Here is a 22,259-nt window from a genome sequence, read left to right as displayed (position 1 = left end):
CTGCACCAATGCACGCTGCCCTCGGAGTGGCTGTGGGGGAAATGAGACGTTCACACACCTCCTTGTGGAATGTGCCTTTGCAAAGAAGGTCTGGAGAGAGATGCAGTGGTATTTGTCAAGGTTTATCCCAAACAGATCTGTGACACAGGACTCTGTGCTCTACGGACTGTTTCCAGGGACACACACCGAGACAAATATCAACTGCTGCTGGAAGGTCATCAACTCGGTAAAAGACGCTCTTTGGTCTGCCCGAAACTTGCTGATTTTCCAGTGCAAAGAATTGTCCTCGACCGAGTGTTGCAGACTGGCACATTCCAAGGTCCAGGACTACGTGCTGAGGGACGCACTCAAGCTTGGGGAAGCTGCCGCCAAGGCGCAATGGGGAAAGACCACTGTGTAAAGTCTTTCCAGCAAATGTACACCGAGGGGCGGGTAACAGTGTAAAGCCCCTCGGTCGGGGCAACCAACACTACAATGTATAAAACAAACATGCCACTGTAAATATTTAAGAAGGAATGGTAATGTAAAGAGTGATATGTGTACGACAATATCAAAATTGAATGGAAGAAAGTCAAGGCAACATGTAACCCTGCCGGAAATGTACAGTCAAGACAATTTGAAATGTTTCTGTAACGCTCATGATAAATTTTTATGAATAAAGTATATTTTTTTGAATAAAAAAAAAAAAAAAAAAAAAATCTGTTCTTATCAGTTTAATATCTGATATGTCCTCAATCTGGGGACCGAATGTTAAATTGATTTTTAGGACTCGGAGATCGTTCAGGGGCTTGCTCCTTCCGCTCCACGCATCAACCTGGTCTTGCAGTGCTTCCAGGAATGGTGCCCTCTCCCCGCTTTGGGGCGCAAAATGTATAAAAGCAGAAAATGCCGCAAAACCTGACTTCCCCTTTTCTCTCTTGTCCAGTTTTCTCATCCTGACCAATTTAAGGCCTTTCAGGCTCCAAAGCATTGCCAGTTTTTCTGCTGGCGGGAGCTTCGTGCACGAATGTTGCGAGCCGATGGACTCGCGGACTTGCGGCAGCCAGGCTCCGTTTTCAGCTGATATGCCACACAGATTTCCTGCTGCTTTTTACAGGCCACTCACCTTCACACTCGGATGCCGACTTGCCTTCTCCTCACTTCAGTTACCACATCCCTTCATCCTGCACAACGGGGAAGTGTGGCGACAGACTGAACGGCATTCTCTTTGGATGTAGGTATACCTTCACGGCGTCTCTTTTCGTTCTCCTGACTCCACGACCAACACGCTAGGGTGGAGCTCAGGGAGACTAGACATTGCCCCCTGTTGGATACCGCCAACACTTGCTGCTTGCACGGATTGTCCTTTGTTCGGCAAAGGTGGAGATTTCTTCGACTCTCTCCATTGGGTGTCACTGGCCTTCACAGCGTCTCCATTTCATCTGGTGACGACAGGTGACGGCTTGCCAGACGATGTCTTCCTGTTGTGTTTCACTTGTTCTGCATGCTCAGACTCCACCGTGCTCGGCCAAGCTGGATGTCTCTTGACCAACAGTGAGCGTAGACTAAAAGTTCCAAAGCACAGTCGAGCGCAGCAAGATGCACATGAATGTCGGTGGACGAGGAGGACAAGAGCCATTGCCGGAAAATATGGGCTATCGCTTCTCGGCCTTTTGGCTCAGATCAAGTGTAGTATCTGTTCTTATCAGTTTAATATCTGATATGTCCTCAATCTGGGGACCGAATATTAAATTGATTTTTAGGACTCGGAGATGGTTCAGGGGCTTGCTCCTTCCGCTCCACGCGTCAACCTGGTCTTGCAGTGCTTCCAGGAATGGTGCCCTCTCCCCGCCTTGGGGCGCAAAATGTATAAAAGCAGAAAATGCCGCAAAACCTGGCTTCCCCTTTTCTCTCTTGTCCAGTTGTCTCATCCTGACCAATTTAAGGCCTTTCAGGCTCCAAAGCATTGCTAGCTTTTCTGCTGGCGGGAGCTTCGTGCACGAATGTTGCGAGCCGATGGACTCGCGGATTGCGGCAGCAAGGCTCCGTTTTCAGCTGATATGCCACTCAGATTTCCTGCTGCTTTTTACAGGCCACTCACCTTCACACTCGGATGCCGACTTGCCTACTCCTCACTTCAGTTACCACATCCCTTCATCCTGCACAACGGGGAAGTGTGGCGACAGACTGAACGGCATCCTGTTTGGATGTAGGTATACCTTCACGGCGTCTCTTTTAGTTCTCCTGACTCCACGACCAACACGCCAGGGTGGAGCTCAGGGAGACTAGACATTGCCCTCTGTTGGATTCCGCCAGTAGTTGCTGTTTGCACGGATTGCCCTTTGTTCGGCAAAGGTGGAGATGACTTCGACTCCCTCTGTTGGGTGTCACTGGGCCTTCACAGCGTCTCCATTTCATCTGGTGACGACAGGGGACGGCTTGCCAGATGATGTCTTCGTGTTGTGTTTTACTGGTTCTGCATGCACAAACTCCACCGTGCTCAGCCAAGCTGGAGGTTTCTTGACCAACAGTGAGCGTAGACTAAAAGTTCCAAAGCACAGTCGAGCGCAGCAAGGTGCACCTGAATGTCGGTGGAAGAGGAGGACAAGAGCCATTGCTGGAAAATATGGGCTATCGCTTCTCGGCTTTTTGGCTAAGATCAAGTGTAGTCTCATTTGATCGAGGAAAGCTGAGGATTTCGATGACGATCGTGGATTGGAGAACTCGGAGGGATTGAAGTCGTCAAAGAAGAAACGTTTAGAGCTTGGCTGCTATTGGTGGATCTACATGCTGGCCTAAACCTCGGGTTTAGGCCTAACGTCGATACAGTTTCACACCCAACGTACGAGCTATGGATGCAGCTGCATCCCGACCACCAGGCTGGGGCGTGCGAAACACTGTCCGAGTCACAGTGAAGAAAACGGATGGAGAGTCACCTTTGGCCCAGAAACACTTCGTGAAGAAGGTGCTGCTCGAGTGCTGTGGGTTTAAAGCAACAGAGATCTTCTGCTTGCAAAACTTCCCCAAGAATGGTTTCTTTGATGTCACCTTCAAGAGCGTCGCAGCGTGCATCAAATTCTTGAACGTCTTCAAGGAAAAAGGTAACCAGAGTCCCTTGTCGATCCTGACTGCGGAACCTCTGTTTACGCTACCGGCACAGCGAAATCGGGTTGTTACACTGCACACGTACAACCCCCACGTCCCTGTATCTGATGTGCTCACGTTCCTCGCCAGGTACGCTGAGCTGAAAAGTGACAGCGTGCAAGTGAAAGACACCTTCGGCATCTGGACAAGTGAGCACCAGGTCAAGGTGACCCTAAGAATGGACAGCAACGGAGCCATCCTGCATCCCCACTCCAATTTCGCTATTGGAGTAAATCGTGGCTACCTCTACTACGTGGGACAGCCACGAGTATGCCACACCTGTGGCAAAACGGGGCATTTTGCCGCAAACTGCAGTGTGACCTTCTGCAAGAACTGCAGGCAGGAGGGACACATGACTAAGGACTGCAAAGAAGACAAGTGCTGCAACCTGTGTGGGGAGGCCGGCCATCTTTACAGGGCCTGCCCGAAACGCGGGGCGACATACGCTCAAATCATCAGCAGCGGAGTTAAAAAGGCGACCAGAGAGGAGGTGCATACACCCTCCGCCGAAAAAGACACCACGGCTCAGAATGAGGAAAAGCAACAAAAGGGCCCCCCAAAAAAAGAAGAGGCCCCAGCACCTCCTGACAACCCAACCCCAGCCCCATCTGATGAGGAACACTCAATGGAAGAAGAAGAGGATGGGACAAAGAATAAAGAGCCCTGGGAAACAGTGAACAGGGACAAACGAAAGCGGAAACAAAAAAACAAACTGAAGAACCCCCCGAGGGGTAGTGGCAAAAAGCGACACCTCTCAGCCGGCGCACTTAGTGCCGACACCTCATCCGATGAGGGAAAACAGGACAAGAATCGGCCTCAAATAAAGAGGCAAAGCACCAACGTGGAACGGAAGGCACAGACCCCCCAGACCACCGACCGGGAAGGAAACAAGGTCACAGACCAACCCCCGATAGTAACGAGCAGCAACAACCCAGGTGAAGACCGGCCTGCAACCCCAACACCTATTGACTGCCATGACGAACGCCAGGGCTACATCACCCCCACAATGCATCTGCATCAAAATCACGGGGCCAGTACGGACCAGAACAGCTTTCTCAGCCCTGCAACTGTGCTAAAGTTTGCGAGCACCACCGGCATGCTGGGGAACATCGAACAGCTGGAACAGCCAACTGTATAGACTCTGGACTGTTGAGACTGGTAAATCTATCTTTTTTATAATGGGTTTAAAAATTGCATCCATAAATGTGCGAAGCATCAAAGATACTTCGCGGTGTGTAGCCACACTCAACTATTTGGCAAATGTAAAAGCTGACCTACTGTTCCTGCAGGAGTGCGGAATTCCGCACCTCAGCAACTACAGGCGCTGGTCGAGCTGGTGGTCCCACGGGCCATCCATCTGGTCAGGAGGAAACGACTGCCGCTCCTCCGGCCTGGGTATTCTGCTGCGGGGAGGCAACTTCACCATCTCCGACGTTAAGGAGGTGGTGGGCGGGCGCCTCCTCGTAGCAGACGTGAAATACAAAAGCACCCCTCTCAGACTTATTAATGTGTACGCCCCGGCCGTAAAAAGTGAGCGGCTGGCAGTTCTTCAGCAACTCCCACTGCTGTTGGCCACCTCCAAGCCGGTCATCCTGGGTGGTGACTTCAACTGCATCATCGATGCGGCTGGACGATCCAGCAAAGCCGACAGCAAACTAGACGCTACGTCCAGACTCCTGATGGAAACGGTAAAAGACGCCAAGCTGTTCGACGTCTGCAGCAACCCTGCAGACGGCGCGCAGCGTAGAAACACGTGGTCACGGCCAGACGGGTCCGTCCGTTCCAGGATAGACTTCTTTTTTGTGTCCCGAGCTTTCACGGTCAGGTCCACCGACGTAACGCCGGTGTTCTTCTCTGACCACTGCCTCCTACTGGCCGACTGCCACCTGCAGGAAGACCAGGGGGTAGGCAGGGGGACGTGGAAGCTAAATGTAAAACTGCTGACCCCTGAGAACATCGAGGAACTCAGGAGGGATTACAAAGGTTGGAGAACCGTGAAACCCCTCTTTGAGGCCCCACATCTCTGGTGGGAAGCAATCAAGGGGAATATCAAGAGGTTTTTCATCCTCAAGGGCGTTCAAAAGGTGAGAGAGAGACGAGGGGTCATGTCCAGGCTCCAGAAAAGTATGCAAAATTTGCTCCAGCTGCAGTCGATGGGGGTGGATGTCAAGGAGGATCTCCAAGAGGTGAAGAGCCAGCAAGCCTCGCTCTACACCTCGGAGGCCTCCAAGGTTATCTTCCGTTCCAGAGTCCGCTCCGTGGAGCAGGACGAAAAGTGCTCACGCTTCTTCTTCCAAAAGGTGCACAGAGAGACCTCTGTGATCAGCAGCCTGAAGGAAGAAGATGGCTCTGAAAAGTCATCGCAGTCTGACATCCTGAGGATCAGCCAATCCTTTTATGCCGGACTGTATGACCTGAAGCCAACAGATAGCACTGTTTCCCAGACCTTCCTGTCGACTATCACGGAGGTCATAGGCGACAGCGAGCTGAAAAACCTGGACAAACCACTAACTCTGGACGAGCTGACAAAGGCCGCCAAGTCCTTCGAGACGAGTAAAACTCCCGGAAGCGACGGCTTACCGGTTGAGTTGTATTCGGCTCTGTGGGACTGGATGGGCCCAGACCTGCTGGAAGTGTACGAGAGTATGCTTCTGGAAGGCAGCATGTCAGAGTCCATGAGGAAAGGCATCATCACCCTCATCTACAAACAGAAGGGGGAAAGGGAAGAAATTCGAAATTGGCGACCCATTTCACTGTTGAATGTGGACTACAAAATTCTAGCAAAGGTCATCGCCAATCGGGTCAGGTCTGCTCTGGAGTCGGTGATCCACCCTGACCAGACCTGTGCTGTACCCGGTAGGAAGATCTCTGATAGCCTCGCGCTACTCAGGGATACGATCGCCTACGTGCAGGACAGGGGGGTGGACACTTGCCTCATCAGCCTTGACCAGGAGAAGGCTTTTGACAGAATATCGCACACCTACATGATGGATGTGCTCTCCAAAATGGGGTTTGGGGAGGGAATTCGCAATTGGATCAAACTGCTCTACACAAACATCTATAGCGCAGTCTCAATCAATGGGTGGGAATCAGAAAAGTTCCAGATCAGATCTGGAGTCAGGCAGGGCTGCCCTCTCTCCTCTGCCCTTTTTGTGTGCTGCATAGAACCTTTTGCCGAGTCCATCAGGAGGGATCCGGGTATAAGAGGAGTGACGATCCCAGGCAGTGGAGGCATGCAAGTCAAGGCCTCCCTGTACATGGACGACGTTGCCGTCTTCTGCTCGGATCCTGCGTCTGTACGCAGGCTCTTAACCACCTGCGACCAGTTTGAACTGGCCTCTGGAGCCAAGGTAAACCGGGGCAAGAGCGAGGCCATGTTCTTTGGGAACTGGGCCGACCGGTCCTTTGTCCCCTTCACTGTCAGGTCAGATTACCTGAAGGGGCTGGGGATATGGTTCGGAGCTGCTGGGGCGTGCACCAAAAACTGGGAGGAGCGCATAGGAAAGGTAAGACAGAAACTGGGCTGGTGGGAGCAACGCTCCCTCTCCATTGCGGGCAAAACCCTGGTCATCAGGTGTGAGGTACTCTCTGTGCTACTGTACGTGGCGCAGGTCTGGCCCATAACCCGACCCTACGCCACAGCAGTCACCCGGGCCATCTTCAAATTTATCTGGCGATCCAAGATGGACCGTGTCCGAAGGGACACCATGTACAAACCTCTGGAGAAGGGAGGGCGGAACGTACCCAACGCCTCCCTCATCCTGTTGGCCACCTTTGTGTCCAGCTGCATCAAGCTGTGCGTGGACCCCCAGTATGCAAACACCAAGTGTCACTACATACTGAGGTTCTACCTGTCCCCGGTGTTGCGAAGGATGGGCCTGGCCTCATTGCCGCGGAACGCTCCAAGTAGTTGGACCGTACCGTACCACCTGTCCTTTGTGGAAAAGTTTTTGAAGGAAAACACCTTTGACCACAAGGAAATGAAGTAGTGGTCAGCACGTAATGTCCTCGAGGCCCTCAGGGAAAAGGAGACCGTGGAGGACGTTGGATGGTTCCCTGAGCAGACTGCCAGAGTCATCTGGCAGAACGCCTCATCACCAGAACTTTCAAACAAGCACCAAGACCTAGCTTGGCTGGTGGTGAGAAGGGCCCTCCCTGTCAGATTCTTCATGCACACCCGAAGGCTCTGCACCAATGCACGCTGCCCTCGGAGTGGCTGTGGGGGAAATGAGACGGTCACACACCTCCTTGTGGAATGTGCCTTTGCAAAGAAGGTCTGGAGAGAGATGCAGTGGTATTTGTCAAGGTTTATCCCAAACAGATCTGTGACACAGGACTCTGTGCTCTCCGGACTGTTTCCAGGGACACACACCGAGACAAATGTCAACTGCTGCTGGAAGGTCATCAACTCGGTAAAAGACGCTCTTTGGTCTACCCGAAACTTGCTGATCTTCCAGTGCAAAGAATTGTCCTCGACCGAGTGTTGCAGACTGGCACATTCCAAGGTCCAGGACTACGTGCTGAGGGACGCACTCAAGCTTGGGACAGCTGCCGCCAAGGCGCAATGGGGAAAGACCACTGTGTAAAGTCTTTCCAGCAAATGTACACCGAGGGGCGCGTAACAGTGTAAAGCCCCTCGGTCTGGGCAACCAACACTCCAATGTACAAAAAAAACTGGCACTGTAAATATTTAAGAAGGAATTGTAATGTAAAGAGTGATATGTGTATGACAATATCAAAATTGAATGAAGGAAAGTCAAGGCTACATGTAACCCTGCCGGAAATGTACAGTCAAGACAATTTGAAATGTTTCTGTAATGCTCATGATAAATTTTTATGAATAAAGTATATTTTTTTGAAAAAAAAAAAAAAAAAAAATCTGTTCTTATCAGTTTAATATCTGATATGTCCTCAATCTGGGGACCGAATATTAAATTGATTTTTAGGACTCGGAGATGGTTCAGGGGCTTGCTCCTTCCGCTCCACGCATCAACCTGGGCTTGCAGTGCTTCCAGGAATGGTGCCCTCTCCCCGCTTTGGGGCGCTAAAAGCATAAAATGCCGCAAAACGTGGCTTCCGTTTGTCTCTCTTGTCCAGTTGTCTCATCCTGACCAATTTAAGGCCTTTCAGGCTCCAAAGCATTGCTAGCTTTTCTGCTGGCGGGAGCTTCGTGCACGAATGTTGCGAGCCGATGGACTCGCGGACTTGCGGCAGCCAGGCTCCGTTTTCAGCTGATATGCCACACAGATTTCCTGCTGCTTTTTACAGGCCACTCACCTTCACACTCGGATGCCGACTTGCCTTCTCCTCACTTCAGTTACCACATCCCTTCATCCTGCACAACGGGGAAGTGTGGCGACAGACTGAACGGCATCCTGTTTGGATGTAGGTACACCTTCACGGCGTCTCTTTTCGTTCTCCTGACTCCATGACCAACACGCCAGGGTGGAGCTCAGGGAGACTAGACATTGCCCTCTGTTGGATTCCGCCAGTACTTGCTGCTTGCACGGATTGCCCTTTGTTCGGCAAAGGTGGAGATTACTTCGACTCCCTCCGTTGGGTGTCACTGGGACTTCACAGCGTCTCCATTTCATCTGGTGACGACAGGGGACGGCTTGCCAGACGATGTCTTCGTGTTGTGTTTACTGGTTCTGCATGCACAGACTCCACCGTGCTCGGCCAAGCTGGATGTCTCTTGACCAACAGTGAGCGTAGACTAAAAGTTCCAAAGCACAGTCGAGCGCAGCAAGGTGCACCTGAATGTCGGTGGACGAGGAGGACAAGAGCCATTGCCGGAAAATATGGGCTATCGCTTCTCGGCCTTTTGGTTCAGATCAAGTGTAGTATTTGTTCTTATCAGTTTAATATCTGATATGTCCTCAATCTGGGGACCGAATATTAAATTGATTTTTACCACTCGGCGATGGTTCAGGGGCTTGCTCCTTCCGCTCCACGCATCAACCTGGTCTTGCAGTGCTTCCAGGAATGGTGCCCTCTCCCAGCTTTCGGGCGCAAAATGTATAAAAGCAGACAATGCCGCAAAACCTGGCTTCCCCTTTTCTCTCTTGTCCAGTTGTCTCATCCTGACCAATTTAAGGCCTTTCAGGCTCCAAAGCATTGCTAGCTTTTCTGCTGGCGGGAGCTTCCTGCACGAATGTTGCGAGCCGATGGACTCGCGGACTTGCGGCAGCCAGGCTCCGTTTTCAGCTGATATGCCACACAGATTTCCTGCTGCTTTTTACAGGCCACTCACCTTCACACTCGGATGCCGACTTGCCTTCTCCTCACTTCAGTTACCACATCCCTTCATCCTGCACAACGGGGAAGTGTGGCGACAGACTGAACGGCATCCTGTTTGGATGTAGGTACACCTTCACGGCGTCTCTTTTCGTTCTCCTGACTCCATGACCAACACGCCAGGGTGGAGCTCAGGGAGACTAGACATTGCCCTCTGTTGGATTCCGCCAGTACTTGCTGCTTGCACGGATTGCCCTTTGTTCGGCAAAGGTGGAGATTACTTCGACTCCCTCCGTTGGGTGTCACTGGGACTTCACAGCGTCTCCATTTCATCTGGTGACGACAGGGGACGGCTTGCCAGACGATGTCTTCGTGTTGTGTTTACTGGTTCTGCATGCACAGACTCCACCGTGCTCGGCCAAGCTGGATGTCTCTTGACCAACAGTGAGCGTAGACTAAAAGTTCCAAAGCACAGTCGAGCGCAGCAAGGTGCACCTGAATGTCGGTGGACGAGGAGGACAAGAGCCATTGCCGGAAAATATGGGCTATCGCTTCTCGGCCTTTTGGTTCAGATCAAGTGTAGTATTTGTTCTTATCAGTTTAATATCTGATATGTCCTCAATCTGGGGACCGAATATTAAATTGATTTTTACCACTCGGCGATGGTTCAGGGGCTTGCTCCTTCCGCTCCACGCATCAACCTGGTCTTGCAGTGCTTCCAGGAATGGTGCCCTCTCCCAGCTTTCGGGCGCAAAATGTATAAAAGCAGACAATGCCGCAAAACCTGGCTTCCCCTTTTCTCTCTTGTCCAGTTGTCTCATCCTGACCAATTTAAGGCCTTTCAGGCTCCAAAGCATTGCTAGCTTTTCTGCTGGCGGGAGCTTCCTGCACGAATGTTGCGAGCCGATGGACTCGCGGACTTGCGGCAGCCAGGCTCCGTTTTCAGCTGAAATGCCACTCAGATTTCCTGCTGCTTTTTACAGGCCACTCACCTTCACACTCGGATGCCGACTTGCCTACTCCTCACTTCAGTTACCACATCCCTTCATCCTGCACAACGGGGAAGTGTGGCGACAGACTGAACGGCATCCTGTTTGGATGTAGGTATACCTTCACGGCGTCTCTTTTAGTTCTCCTGACTCCACGACCAACACGCCAGGGTGGAGCTCAGGGAGACTAGACATTGCCCTCTGTTGGATTCCGCCAGTAGTTTCTGTTTGCACGGATTGCCCTTTGTTCGGCAAAGGTGGAGATGACTTCGACTCCCTCTGGTGGGTGTCACTGGGCCTTCACAGCGTCTCCATTTCATCTGGTGACGACAGGGGACGGCTTGCCAGATGATGTCTTCGTGTTGTGTTTTACTGGTTCTGCATGCACAGACTCCACCATGCTCGGCCAAGCTGGAGGTTTCTTGACCAACAGTGAGCGTAGACTAAAAGTTCCAAAGCACAGTCGAGCGCAGCAAGGTGCACCTGAATGTCGGTGGAAGAGGAGGACAAGAGCCATTGCCGGAAAATATGGGCTATCGCTTCTCGGCCTTTTGGCTCAGATCAAGTGTAGTATCTGTTCTTATCAGTTTAATATCTGATATGTCCTCAATTTGGGGACCGAATATTAAATTGATTTTTAGGACTCGGAGATGGTTCAGGGGCTTGCTCCTTCCGCTCCACGCATCAACCTGGTCTTGCAGTGCTTCCAGGAATGGTGCCCTCTCCCCGCTTTGGGGCGCAATATGTATAAAAGCAGAAAATGCCGCAAAACCTGGCTTCCCCTTTTCTCTCTTGTCCAGTTGACTCATCCTGACCAATTTAAGGCCTTTCAGGCTCCAAAGCATTGCTAGCTTTTCTGCTGGCGGGAGCTTCGTGCACGAATGTTGTGAGCCGATGGACTCGCGGACTTGCGGCAGGCAGGCTCCGTTTTCAGCTGATATGCCACACAGATTTCCTGCTGCTCTTTACAGGCCACTCACCTTCACACTCGGATGCCGACTTGCCTTCTCCTCACTTCAGTTACCACATCCCTTCATCCTGCACAACGGGGAAGTGTGGCGACAGACTGAACGGCATTCTCTTTGGATGTAGATATACCTTCACGGCGTCTCTTTTCGTTCTCCTGACTCCACGACCAACACGCTAGGGTGGAGCTCAGGGAGACTAGACATTGCCCCCTGTTGGATACCGCCAGTACTTGCTGCTTGCACGGATTGTCCTTTGTTCGGCAAAGGTGGAGATTTCTTCGACTCTCTCCGTTGGGTGTCACTGGCCTTCACAGCGTCTCCATTTCATCTGGTGACGACAGGTGACGGCTTGCCAGACGATGTCTTCCTGTTGTGTTTTACTGGTTCTGCATGCTCAGACTCCACCGTGCTCGGCCAAGCTGGATGTCTCTTGACCAACAGTGAGCGTAGACTAAAAGTTCCAAAGCACAGTCGAGCGCAGCAAGGTGCACCTGAATGTCGGTGGACGAGGAGGACAAGAGCCATTGCCGGAAAATATGGGCTATCGCTTCTCGGCCTTTTGGCTCAGATCAAGTGTAGTATCTGTTCTTATCAGTTTAATATCTGATATGTCCTCAATCTGGGGACCGAATATTAAATTGATTTTTAGGACTCGGAGATGGATCAGGGGCTTGCTCCTTCCGCTCCACGCATCAACCTGGTCTTGCAGTGCTTCCAGGAATGGTGCCCTCTCCCCGCTTTGGGGCGTAAAATGTATAAAAGCAGAAAATGCCGCAAAACCTGGCTTCCCCTTTTCTCTCTTGTCCAGTTGTCTTATCCTGACCAATTTAAGGCCTTTCAGGCTCCAAAGCATTGCTAGTTTTTCTGCTGGCGGGAGCTTCGTGCACGAATGTTGCGAGCCGATGGACTCGCGGTGTTGTGGCAGCCAGGCTCCGTTTTCAGCTGATATGCCACACAGATTTCCTGCTGCTTTTTACAGGCCACTCACCTTCACACTCGGATGCCGACTTGCCTTCTCCTCACTTCAGTTACCACATCCCTTCATCCTGCACAACGGGGAAGTGTGGCGACAGACTGAACGGCATTCTCTTTGGATGTAGGTATACCTTCACGGCGTCTCTTTTCGTTCTCCTGACTCCACGACCAACACGCTAGGGTGGAGCTCAGGGAGACTAGACATTGCCCCCTGTTGGATACCGCCAGTACTTGCTGCTTGCACGGATTGTCCTTTGTTCGGCAAAGGTGGAGATTTCTTCGACTCTCTCCGTTGGGTGTCACTGGCCTTCACAGCGTCTCCATTTCATCTGGTGACGACAGGTGACGGCTTGCCAGACGATGTCTTCCTGTTGTGTTTCACTGGTTCTGCATGCTCAGACTCCACCGTGCTCGGCCAAGCTGGATGTCTCTTGACCAACAGTGAGCGTAGACTAAAAGTTCCAAAGCACAGTCGAGCGCAGCAAGGTGCACCTAAATGTCGGTGGACGAGGAGGACAAGAGCCATTGCCGGAAAATATGGGCTATCGCTTCTCGGCCTTTTGGCTCAGATCAAGTGTAGTATCTGTTCTTATCAGTTTAATATCTGATATGTCCTCAGTCTGCGAACCGAATATTAAATTGATTTTTAGGACTCGGACATGGTTCAGGGGCTTGCTCCCTCCGCTCCACGCATCAACCTGGTCTTGCAGTGCTTCCAGGAATGGTGCCCTCTCCCCGCTTTGGGGCGCAAAATGTATAAAAGCAGAAAATGCCGCAAAACCTGACTTCCCCTTTTCTCTCTTGTCCAGTTGTCTCATCCTGACCAATTTAAGGCTTTTCAGGCTCCAAAGCATTGCTAGTTTTTCTGCTGGCGGGAGCTTCGTGCACGAATGTTGCGAGCCGATGGACTCGCGGACTTGTGGCAGCCAGGCTCCGTTTTCAGCTGATATGCCACACAGATTTCCTGCTGCTTTTTACAGGCCACTCACCTTCACACTCGGATGCCGACTTGCCTTCTCCTCACTTCAGTTACCACATCCCTTCATCCTGCACAACGGGGAAGTGTGGCGACAGACTGAACGGCATCCTCTTTGGATGTAGGTATACCTTCACGGCGTCTCTTTTCGTTCTCCTGACTCCACGACCAACACGCTAGGGTGGAGCTCAGGGAGACTAGACATTGCCCCCTGTTGGATACCGCCAGTACTTGCTGCTTGCACGGATTGTCCTTTGTTCGGCAAAGGTGGAGATTTCTTCGACTCCCTCCGTTGGGTGTCACTGGCCTTCACAGCGTCTCCATTTCATCTGGTGACGACAGGTGACGGCTTGCCAGACGATGTCTTCCTGTTGTGTTTTACTGGTTCTGCATGCTCAGACTCCACCGTGCTCGGCCAAGCTGGATGTCTCTTGACCAACAGTGAGCGTAGCCTGAAAGTTCCAAAGCACAGTCGAGCGCAGCAATAGCGCACAACAGTCCATCAATTGTATTTAAACAGTGCCCTCGAGTCAATTAAATGCATTTCAACAGTGCCCGATTGTGAATCAAATGCATTTAAACAGTGCCCTAAGTTAAATCAAATGCATTCAAACAATGCCCTACAGTAAACCAAACGTTTTTGAACAGTGCTTTCTAGTAAATCAAATGTATTTAAATAGTGCCCTACAGTAAATGAAATGCATTTAAACAGTGACACAGTAAATCAAATGTATTTAAACAGGCGCTGCAATAAATTAAATGCATTTAAACAGTGCCCTACCGGAAACTAAATGCATTTAAAAAGTGCCATGAAGTAAATCAAATGCATTCAAACAGTGCCCGACAGTGAGCCAAATATATTAAATCGTGATTTATAGTAAATTAATTGCATTTAAACAGTGCCTGACAGTAAATCAAAAGTATTTAAATTTGCGCCTTGGAATAAATTAAATGCGTTTACACAGTGTCCGACACGAAATCAAACGCATTGAAACAATGCCCTCCAGTAAGTCAAGTGCATTTAAACAGTGCCCGGCAGCAAACTAAAGGCATTTAAACAGTGCCCTGCAGTAAATCAAATGCATTTAAACTGCCCGACAGTAAATCAAATGTATTTAAACAGTGCCCCAGAATACATCCAAAGTATTTAAACAGTGTACTGCAGTGAATAAAATATAATTAAATAGCGCACAACAGTCCATCAAATGTATTTAAACAGTGCCCCAGAATACATCCAAAGTATTTAAACAGTGTACTGCAGTAAATCAAATATAATTAAATAGCGCACAACAGTCCATCAAATGCATTTAAACATTGCCCTCGAGTCAATTAAATGCATTTAAACAGTGCCCTACAGTAAATCAAATGCATTTGAACAGTGGCCTAAAATAAATCAATTATATCTAAACGGTGCCAAATGTATTTAAACAGTTCTTTATAGTAAATTAAATGCATTTAAACAGTGCCGACAATAAATCAAATGTATTTAAACAGTGCCCCGACAGTCAATCAAATGCGTTTAAACACTGCGCAAGAGTAAAACAAATACTTTTAAACAGTGCACCACAGTAAATCAAATGCATTTAAACAGTGCCCTACAGTAAATCAAATGCATTTAAACAGTGCCCTACAGTAAATCAAATGCATTTAAACAGTGCCCAACAGTAAATCAAATGCATTTTGTTCCCTACAGTAAACTAATTGCATTTAAATAGTGCCCGATACTCAAATGCATTTAAACATTGCCCTCCTGTGAATCAAAAGCATTTAAACAGTGTTCTACGTTAAATCAAATGCATTTAAACAGTGCCCTACAGTAAACCAAATGCATTTAAACAGTGACATAGTAAATCAAATGTTTTTAAACAGGCGCTACAATAAATCAAATGCATTTAAACAGTATCCTACAGTGAACTAAATGCATTATTAAAATGCCCTGCAGTGAATCAAATGCATTCAAACAGTGCCCTACAGTATACGAAATGCTTTTAAACAGTTTCTGACAGTTATCTGAATGCATTTAAAGAGTGCCCAACACTCAAATGCATATAAGTAGTGCCCTACAGTAAATTAAATGAATGTAAACAGTGCCCTGTTGTAAACCAAATGCGTTTAAATAGTGCGGTGAAGTAAATGAAATGCATTTAAACTGTGCCCTACAATAAATCAAACGCATTTTAACAGTGCCCATAGTAAATCAATGCATTTAAACAGTGCCCTACAGGAAATCAAATGCATTTATACAGTGCCCTACAGTAAACCAAATGCATTTAAACAGTGCCCTATAGTCAATCAAATGTATTTAAACAGTGCCCTACAGTCAAACGGACCTTATTTAAACAGAGCCTTACAGTAACACACCAATTAAAAGTGCCCTACTGTAATCGGACTTAAAATGTGCCCGATAATAAATCATGTTTTTAAACATTAAACATGTTTATGTAAAGCGAATTGCTTTGGAGACCTAAAAAACAACTTTCCCGAGGCCAGTATATGCCCTTCCAAAAACTGAACGGGATCCAGCCAAAATAATACTGTTCCATATTTCTATCCAGCATATTAATTCTGCTCCATTTTAATATGCAGCCATATTAAAACGGCTCCATATTAATACTGTTCCATATTAATACTCTTCCACATTAATACTGTTCCATATTAATACTGTTCCATATTCGTGCTGCTTCATTTTAAGACCGTTACAAATGAGTACTGTTCCCTATTAATGTCCAGCATATAAACATTGTTCCATATTAATATTCGCTCATATTATAACTTTTCCATATTAGTAGTGTTCCATATTAATACTGTTCTATATGATTACTGTTACATATTAATATCCAGCCATGTTAACGCTGTTCCATATTAGTACTGTTCCTAATTAATATCTGGCCATTTTAATATCCGGCTATATTAACACTGTTCCATACTAATACAGTTCCATATTAACATCCAGCCACATTCCATATTAATAATAATTATCTTTGTCACAAGTAGTCTTACATTAACACAACAACGAAGTTACTGTGAAAAGCCCTTCGTCGCCACATTCTGGCGCCTGTTCGGGGACACAGAGGGAGAATTCAGAATGTCCAATTCACCTAACAAGCACGTCTTTCGGGCCTTGTGGGAGGAAACCGGAGCACCCGCAGGAAATGCACGCAGACATCGGGAGAACATGCAGGCTCCGCAAAGAGAGTGACCCAATCTAGGAATCAAATCTGGGACCCTGGAGCTGTGAAGATATGGTTCCATATTAATACTGTTCCATATTAGTACTGTTCCATATTAATATTCAGCCATATCAATACTATTCCATATTAATACGGTTCCAAGTTAATATGCAGCCATATTAATACTGCTCCATATGAATAATGTTCCATATTAATATCCAGCCACATTAATGCTGTTCCATACCAATATGGTTCCATATTAATATGCAGCCAGATTAATACGTTTTTGCTCAATGCCTGCTACCCCGCCCCCCACATGGAGGTTGGACATGGCCCGACTTGCCCAGAATGCTTTGTGCAAGAAAATATCACAGGCCACAGATGACTATATTATTAATAACTAGAATGGGGAAGTCCCGCCCTTCACGCTCTGGGAGGCCACGAAGGCTGAGATCAGGGGTGATATCATGGCCAAGAACGCACGTAGAGACAAGGTAGAGAGGGCGGCTAGGCGACAGTTGTGGACTCCATACTGGAGGTAGACAGGCGATACTCTGAGGGCCCGAACAAAGAACTCCTGGCGGAGAGGAAAACGCTACAAATGGACTTTGATCTGCTCTCCACGAGGGAAGCATTGCAGCAACTCCGCCAGGTACGGGAGACCCTTTACGAACACGGAGATAAAGCCAGCCACTGCTGGTTCGCCAGCTGAGAAAGCAGGCAGCCACGGGGGTAATAGCTCAGATTAGAAGCAGCAGACCGAATCCAGTGACGGAGCCAAAAAATGTCTACGAGGCATTTGAGACCTTCTACCGGGGGCTATTCACCCTCAAGCCCTCAGCTTAGGGATGAAACAGTTCATCGATGGACGGGACACACCAGTTGTGAGACAGGCTGAAAATGGGACTGGAAGCACCAGTAAAACTGGGAGAAGGATAGCGCAGTGGTGAGCCCTCGTTCCTCATGGTCCCGCCCGCCCCACACATCCCTGTGACGATGGATGTGGCTGTCCTGCAACCCAGTTGTGTGTCGAAGCTGGGATTCGTCTTTCTGGAGCGCAGGAGGTTATGGGGAATTTAAACAAGTCTTCAACGTAATAAAGATTTTTTTTTAATGATAGAAATGGATAGATCCTCTGCCCCCAATTGCTCGACTGCATGAATCCCACCTTAGTTAGTGTCCTAATCCACCGGACTTTCCACAATACCATATCCAGCAATACTCAGGAAGAATAATTGTTTTCCTATCCAGCCGACTGTTCTATATTGAAGAAGCTGGTAAACTTTAGAAGGACAATTCTGCCTTCCTATCCACACTGCTGTTCACACATCAGTGCACTACGTCGATATATACTTTGGACTGACTTTTCTGTGTCATTTTTGGCTCTATTGTTCATAAAAACAGATCAAGCTGAGCTGAACGAGATCTGCGTGTCCCCAGTGCACTCTGCTGAACACATCCAGATATAGTCTGGAGTAATATTTCGCTCTTCCGTTCTAACCTGGTGCTCCAACGGACACATGCACCTGCCCTGCAGCCGAACATGTATGTGTTTCATTTCCCAACCACTGTCCACACCCACTGACCCAAGCTGGACTTCAGAAGCCAATCTGCCTGTGCCATTCGCCTTGGATTGTTTCGAAATCCCACGTCAGGCTCGAATGCAGGTTACAATTCTTTATAGAATCATAGAATCCCGACAGAGCGGAAGGCGGGTCATTCGGCCCAACGAGTCTGCACCAGCCCTTAGAAAGAGCAACCTATTTAAGCCCACACCGCCACCCTATCCACATTCTCGCAACCCAAACAAACCTAAAGGGCAATTTAGCACGGCGAATCCACCTGACTTGCACATATTTGGACTGTGGGAGGAAAACAGAGAACCCAGAGGAAACCGTGTCAGAGAAAGTGCAAACTCCACATGGACAGACATCCGAGGCGGGAATTGAACCTGGGTTGCTGGCGCGCTGAGGCAAGCGTGTAAACTACTGTGACACCGGATTGCAGCCTCCTGGACTCTGCACTGCACAGATTCACCGTGTAGGACAATCTCTGGGGTCTCTGACAGCCTCTTTTTTGTTTTACAATGAAATACACAGTTCTTAAAATTTAGAGTAGTCAATTATTTTTCCAATTTATGGTGGCTAATCCACCTACCTCTCACATCTTTGAGTTGTGGGGTGAGACTCACGCAGAACCGGGGAGAATGTGCAAACTCCACGCGGCCAGTGACCCGGGGCCGGGGTCGCAATGTGGACTGGGAACTTCAGGAAATTAGGAGAGCAAAAACGGTACATGAAAGGATACAGGCAGGTAAAATGAACGAACGTCCTAAGTAATTTTACCAGCTCATTAAGGGTAAAAGGATAACTCGGGATATAGCCCGAAAACATGGGCTATCGCATCTCGGCCTTTTGGTTCAGATCAAGTGTAGTATCTGTTCTTATCAGTTTAATATCTGGAATGTCCCCTTCGGGGGACCGAATATTAAATTGATTTTTGGGACACGGAGATGGTTCAGGGGCTTTCTTGCTCCGCTCCAGGCATCAACCTGGTCTTGCAATGTTTCCAGGAATGGTGCCTTCACCCCGCTTTGGGCACAAATAGTGCAAAAGCAGAAAATGGCGCAAAACCTGGCTTCCCCTCTTCTGTCTTGTCCAGTTGTCTCATCCTGACCAATTAAAAAATTTTCAGGCTCCAGAGCATTGCTAGCTTTTCTGCTGGCGGGCGCTTCGCGCACTAATGTCGTGAGCCTATGGGCTCGCGGACTTGCGGCAGCCAGGCTCCGTTTTCAGCTGATATGCCAAACAGATTTCCTGCTGCTTTTTACAGGCCACTCACTCTCACCCTCGGATGCCTACTTGCCTTCTCCTCACTTCAGTTACCACATCCCTTCATCCTGCGCAACGGGGAAGTGTGGCGACAGACTGAACGGCATCCTGATTTGGATGTAGGTATACCTTCACGGCGTCTCTTTTTGTTCTCCTGACTCCACGACCAACACGCCAGGGCGGAGCTCAGGGAGACTAGACATTGCCCTCTGTTGGATTCCGCCAGTACTTGCTGCTTGCACGGATTGCCCTTTGTTCGGCAAAGGTGGAGATTTTTTCGACTCCCTCCGTTGGGTGTCACTGGGCCTTCACAGCGTCTCCATTTAATCTGGTGACGACAGGGGGCGGCTTGCCAGACGATGTCTTCCTGTTGTGTTTTACTGGTTCTGCATGCACAGACTCCACCGTGCTCGGCCAAGCTGGAGGTCTCTTGACCAACAGTGACCGTAGACTAAAAGTTCCAAAGCACAGTCGAGCGCAGCAAGGTGCTCCTGAATGTCGGTGGACGAGGAGGACAAGAGCCATAACCGGAAAATATTGGCTATCGCTTCTCGGCCTTTTGGCTGAGATCAAGTGTAGTCTCATTTGATCGAGGGAAGCTGATGATTTCCATGTCGATCGTGGATTGGAGAACTCGGAGGGATTGAAGTCGTCAAAGAGGAAACGTTTGGAGCCCGGCTGCTATTGGTGGATCTGCATAGGCCTAACGCCGATACAGTTCAGACCCAACGTACGAGCTATGGATGCAGCTTCATCCCGACCACCAGGCTGGGGAGTGCGAAACACTGTCCGAGTCACAGTGAAGAAAACGGAATGAGAGTCACCTGTGGACAGGAAACATTTCGTGAAGAGGGTGCTGCTCGAGTGTTGAGGGTTTACAGCAACAGAGATCTTCTGCTTGCAGAACTTCCCCAACAATGTTTTTTTTGATGTCACCTTCAAGAGCGTCGCAGCGTGCATCAAATTCTTGATTGTCTTCAAGGAAAAAGGTAACCAGAGTCCCTTGTCGATCCTGACTGCGGATCCTCTGTTTACGCTACCGTCGCAGCGAAATCGGGTTGTTACACTGCACACGTACAACCCCCACGTCCCTGTGTCTCATGTGCCGACGTTCCTCGCCAGGTACGCTCAGCTGAAAAGGACAGCGTGCAAGTGAAAGACACCTTCGGCATCTGGACAAGTGAGCACCAGGTCAAGGTGACTCTATGAACAGACAGCAAATGAACCATCCTGCATCCCCCCTCCAGTTTCGCTATTGGAGCAAATCGTGGCTACCTCTACTACGTGGGACAGCCACGAGTCTGCCACACCTGTGGCAAAACGGGGCATGTTGCAGCAAACTGCAGTGTGACCTTCTGCAAAACCTGCAGGCAGGAGTGACACATGACTAAGGAATGCAAGGAAGACAAGTCCTGCAACCTGTGTGAGGAGGCCGGCCATCTTTACAGGGCCTGCCCGAAACGCGGGGCGACATACGCTCAAATCATCAGCAGCGGAGTTAAAAAGGCGACCAGAGAGGAGGTGCATACACCCTCCACCGAAAAAGACACCACGGCTCAGAATGAGGAAAAGCAAGAGAAGGGCCCCCAACAAAAAGAGGAGGCCCCAGCACCTCCTGACAACCCAGCCCCAGCCCCATCTGATGAGGAACACTCAATGGAAGAGTAAGAGGATGGGACAAAGAATAAAGAGCCCTGGGAAACCGTGAACAGGGACAAACGAAAGAGAAAACAAAAAAACAAACTGAGGAACCCCCCGAGGGGTAGTGGCAAAAAGAGACACCTTTCAGCCGGCGCACTTAGCGCCGACACCTCATCCGATGAGGGAAAACAGGACAAGAATCGGCCTCAAATAAACAGACAAAGCACCAACGTGGAACGGGAGGCACAGACCCCCCAGACCACCGACCGGGAAGAAAACAAGGTCACAGACCAACCCCCGATAGCAACGAGCAGCAACAACCCAGGTGAAGACCGGCCTGCAACCCCAACACCTACTGACTGCCACGAGGAACCCCAGGGCTACACCCCCCCCCCCCCAGTGCATCTGCATCAAAATCACTGGGCCAGTACGGACCAGAACAGTTTTCTCAGCCCTGCAACTGTGCTAAAGTTTGCGAGCACCACCGGCATGCTGGGGAACATTCAACAGCTGGAACAGCCAACTGTATAGACTCTGGACCTTTGGAACTGGTAAATCTACCTTTTTATAATGGGTTTAAAAATTGCATCCATAAATGTGCGAAGCATCAAAGATACTTCGCGGTCTGTAGCCACACTCAACTATTTGGCAAATGCAAAAGCTGACCTACTGTTCCTGCAGGAGTGCGGAATTCCGCACCTCAGCAACTACAGGCGCTGGTCGAGCTGGTGGTCCCACGGGCCATCCATCTGGTCAGGAGGAAACGACTGCCGCTCCTCTGGCCTGGGTATTCTGCTGCGGGGAGGAAACTTCACCATCTCCGACGTTAAGGAGGTGGTGGGCGGGCGCCTCCTCGTAGCAGACGTGAAATACAAAAACACCCCTCTCAGACTTATTAATGTGTACGCCCCAGCCGTAAAAAGTGAGCGGCTGGCAGTTCTTCAGCAACTCCCACTGCTGTTGGCCACCTCCAAGCCGGTCATCCTGGGTGGTGACTTCAACTGCATCATCGATGCGGCTGGACGATCCAGCAAAGCCGACAGCAAACTAGACGCTACGTCCAGACTCCTGATGGAAACGGTAAAAGACGCCAAGCTGCTCGACGTCTGCAGCAACCCTGCAGACGGCGCGCAGCGTAGATACACATGGTCACGGCCAGACGGGTCCGTCCGCTCCAGGATAGACTTCTTTTTTGTGTCCCGAGCTTTCACGGTCAGGTCCACCGACGTAACGCCGGTGTTCTTCTCTGACCACTGCCTCCTACTGGCCGACTGCCACCTGCAGGAAGACCAGGGGGTAGGCAGGGGGACGTGGAAGCTAAATGTAAAACTGCTGACCCCTGAGAACAT

At 49.5% G+C, this 22,259-nt stretch overlaps 9 non-coding genes across 9 annotated transcripts; all 9 read left to right on the top strand.

The window, feature by feature from the left end:
- Positions 1-662: 662 nt before the first annotated feature.
- LOC140397244 (U2 spliceosomal RNA) lies at positions 663-851 on the top strand. The gene has a single exon (XR_011936783.1). It is a non-coding gene; the product is annotated as a U2 spliceosomal RNA (small nuclear RNA).
- Positions 852-1,636: 785 nt separating this feature from the next.
- On the top strand, positions 1,637-1,827 carry LOC140397251 (U2 spliceosomal RNA). Its single transcript, XR_011936784.1, has one exon. It is a non-coding gene; the product is annotated as a U2 spliceosomal RNA (small nuclear RNA).
- Positions 1,828-7,970: 6,143 nt separating this feature from the next.
- Positions 7,971-8,154, top strand: LOC140397161 (U2 spliceosomal RNA). Its single transcript, XR_011936733.1, has one exon. It is a non-coding gene; the product is annotated as a U2 spliceosomal RNA (small nuclear RNA).
- A 777-nt stretch (positions 8,155-8,931) lies between these two features.
- Positions 8,932-9,122, top strand: LOC140397733 (U2 spliceosomal RNA). Its single transcript, XR_011937162.1, has one exon. It is a non-coding gene; the product is annotated as a U2 spliceosomal RNA (small nuclear RNA).
- A 785-nt stretch (positions 9,123-9,907) lies between these two features.
- LOC140397732 (U2 spliceosomal RNA) lies at positions 9,908-10,098 on the top strand. Its single transcript, XR_011937161.1, has one exon. It is a non-coding gene; the product is annotated as a U2 spliceosomal RNA (small nuclear RNA).
- Positions 10,099-10,884: 786 nt separating this feature from the next.
- LOC140397669 (U2 spliceosomal RNA) lies at positions 10,885-11,075 on the top strand. Its single transcript, XR_011937102.1, has one exon. It is a non-coding gene; the product is annotated as a U2 spliceosomal RNA (small nuclear RNA).
- Positions 11,076-11,860: 785 nt separating this feature from the next.
- LOC140397740 (U2 spliceosomal RNA) lies at positions 11,861-12,051 on the top strand. The gene has a single exon (XR_011937169.1). It is a non-coding gene; the product is annotated as a U2 spliceosomal RNA (small nuclear RNA).
- A 785-nt stretch (positions 12,052-12,836) lies between these two features.
- LOC140397770 (U2 spliceosomal RNA) lies at positions 12,837-13,027 on the top strand. The gene has a single exon (XR_011937199.1). It is a non-coding gene; the product is annotated as a U2 spliceosomal RNA (small nuclear RNA).
- Positions 13,028-18,836: 5,809 nt separating this feature from the next.
- On the top strand, positions 18,837-19,026 carry LOC140397906 (U2 spliceosomal RNA). Its single transcript, XR_011937328.1, has one exon. It is a non-coding gene; the product is annotated as a U2 spliceosomal RNA (small nuclear RNA).
- Positions 19,027-22,259: the final 3,233 nt, after the last annotated feature.

Source organism: Scyliorhinus torazame, chromosome 20 (assembly GCF_047496885.1).
Source record: "Scyliorhinus torazame isolate Kashiwa2021f chromosome 20, sScyTor2.1, whole genome shotgun sequence".
In the NCBI taxonomy this organism is placed as follows: Eukaryota; Metazoa; Chordata; class Chondrichthyes; order Carcharhiniformes; family Scyliorhinidae; genus Scyliorhinus; species Scyliorhinus torazame.
Note: the sequence above shows the minus strand (reverse complement) of the source record. Positions and strands in the feature narration are given on the sequence as shown.